Genomic DNA, 2,778 nt, shown 5'->3' on the forward strand with positions numbered 1-2,778 from the left:
GAACAGCCAAGGGTGTGGTAACTCCTGGGCTAGCCTTTCCCTGTCTGTCTGTCTGATCTTGAAATCTACCCTCCAATGCGCTCTCTCCCCATTACATCAGCCGTCCAGCTGGTTGCTCTGGGGTCAACTTCATGCCTTGTTGCACCATAAGAATTGCTACAACCAGGGATGTCATTGGGTCAATGTCTTCCCCCACTGCACTGAAGTGTCCCGTTCTGAGATCATGTCTTTCCCACTGCTCAGTGCTGGGCACTTTGGAGGCTCCAGGTCTGTCAGTGCTCTATCCAAGGTTAAGGATTTCTTCCTGACCCCTTTGTGTCCTGGAGCTTCAGCATGAAATGCTCCCAGTGTAACTGGATGTGCTGTTCTGACAAGTACCAGACCCTTCGCTGACACTTCCTGAGATACATGAGCCCCAAGTTAAGCACTTAAATTCCTGGGGCAGTGCAGCAAGCAGGTTATTTAGGTGCCTAAATACAGCTGGAGGGAGAGAACGCAAGACACCCAAATTTGTGGATTTGGCTGTGTAGAAACGGGGGCCTGTGCACACCAAGTCATCAGCTGAGCAGCCCGTGGGCAGCAAGACTAGACCTCTCAGCTTTGGACCCACAAGCCCAGCCTGCTGCTCCCTGAGCTAGAGGAGAAATGATGTGGCATTACCAGCTCCAGAGCTTTTATACTTGTCATGCAAAGCGTCTAAACCTTGCCTTGGTGTCTGTGTCCAGTAGAGGGCAGCAGTGCAGCCCAGGGCATTAACACAGCACTAGCCCCAAGCTGCTGGATCAGTCTCTATTCCAGGCTTAACCCCCCCCTCCCCCCAACTTGGCAGGCTCCCCCTAGATTAAAGCTCCAGAATGGGTCCTGCAAGAGCATCCATTCGCAGAATGCTACTTCTCCTATGTCTTTGTATGTAGGGGCTTTATTATTGTTCCTGGAACTCCGGACTACACGGCCCCATTAGCCAGCTCAGCCCCTGGGCTGACTGTGCCAGTGGGATTGTGCTACCAGCTGGTTCTGAGCCACCAGCCCTTCGACCTGGGGTGTGAAGTCCCCGACATAGGGACAGTGGAGGGGACTGAGATTGGAAATGGAGCACAAGACCCTTCCTGCAGGAGAGTCTCTGAGCAGGTGAAGTGCCCCGTTGTGTCTAACCACTCTACACTCTGTGCCTTCTGGGAGCAGCAGAGCCGGGACCCGTGGCCTGAAGGATGCAGTAGGGCTGCGGAGCCAGAGCAGTGCTGTAGGGAGAGCTGGATTCATTCCTGCAGTGCCAGCCACCACTAAGTCGTGGCTGCAGACTCTGGGCAGCTGTCAATGCTGTGTAAGAGGCAGGGAGAACAGGACATTTTCTGCTCACCGGGTCTGAACTCCCCTTGGGAGCTGAGTACCTTGGGCATCTAGGGAGCCTCATGCTGTCGGCAGCCTCTTGCAGGGTGGGGTCTGCCTGCCTTTTGGAAAATGCCACACTCAGTGTGCCAAATGAGTGCATCTCCATCTGGCCGGCAGAGGAAACATGATGCTAGATCTGCCTGTAACCAAGGCTCCTTTTCCATACGTACCTACAGCTTTGGAGGTGGGTTGATGCAGAGAGTAGGCGCCTGGTGGGCTGGGATGCCATGTCAGACATGGGACAGCAAAGAAAAGGCACAAAGCCAGGAATAGGGGCAGGAAAAGACAGGGGTGGTGATGCTGGCATAGTGCAGGGAAGCAGGCATGATCAGAGGATCCGAGCTGTAGCCCCTGCCCCAATATCACAGGGTGGAAGTGTTGCCAGGCGGTGCCCCTGCCAGACCCCTTTCTGTAGCCTGCATCAATGGGGCAGAGGGATGGAGGGTAGGGGGCAAAGTGCTCAGGGCAAGCAAATAATGACGTTTGCCTGGCTCTAGCCAATTGGGACCCAGCCTTAGCTCGCCGTGGGCCGGAGCACCCAGCACTCATTTCATGGAGACCTTGCCCTAAATAGTGCCAGGCCACGGAGAGTGGGTCAGCACCTGGGAATGAGATGAAGGGACAGGCGATGACAGGTGAATGATTAGCCTGGTAGGCAACAACCAATCCCACGGCAGCTGATGAGCAGTTAGTGAAAGGCCTCATTGGCTCTGGGGGAAGCCAGCGAGCCAGGGGAGTGGCCCAGCCACAGACCAGCTGGGGAAGTTTGTCAGATTCCAGCCCCTGCTGCCAGGCTGGTGAGGCTGTGAACTGCAGCTGGCCAGTGAGACATGGGCGAGTCACCCTGGCATGCTGGGCTGGAAAGTCATAGCAGCACTTGGCCTTCAGGGGCATGGGTAGGAGAAAGCCAGCAGGGAGGGGAGCAGAACACCACAGCAGCTGTGCTTAGAGGCTCCAGCCAAGCTCAGGCTCCATTGTGGTAGGTGCTGTACATACTCAAGATGAGAGACAGGCACTGCCCTAAAGTGCCTGCTCTCTAAAGAGATGAGGGTGGCAGAGAGAGGGAGGTAAATTCACATGGCAGATCAGTGTCAGAGTCCAGGTCACCTGAGTCCCAATCTACTGTCCTATCGACTAGAGTACGCTGCCTCTCATGGAGCCCCCACAGTGTGGATGTGAGCCAGCACCTTGCCTGTGGTACAAATCCCCATGGGGCTCAGCTAGCTCACCTCAGCCAGGTGTGGTGTGGGAAGTGGGAGCAAGCATGTTGCAAGACTTGCTTCTGCTCCTGCTCCCAGCTCACCCTCTGAGCACATGGTCGCCACTAATATATATATATATATATATATATATATATATATATATACATATATATATACACAGTCAGAG

Source organism: Dermochelys coriacea, chromosome 7, assembly GCF_009764565.3.
Source record: "Dermochelys coriacea isolate rDerCor1 chromosome 7, rDerCor1.pri.v4, whole genome shotgun sequence".
In the NCBI taxonomy this organism is placed as follows: domain Eukaryota; kingdom Metazoa; phylum Chordata; order Testudines; family Dermochelyidae; genus Dermochelys; species Dermochelys coriacea.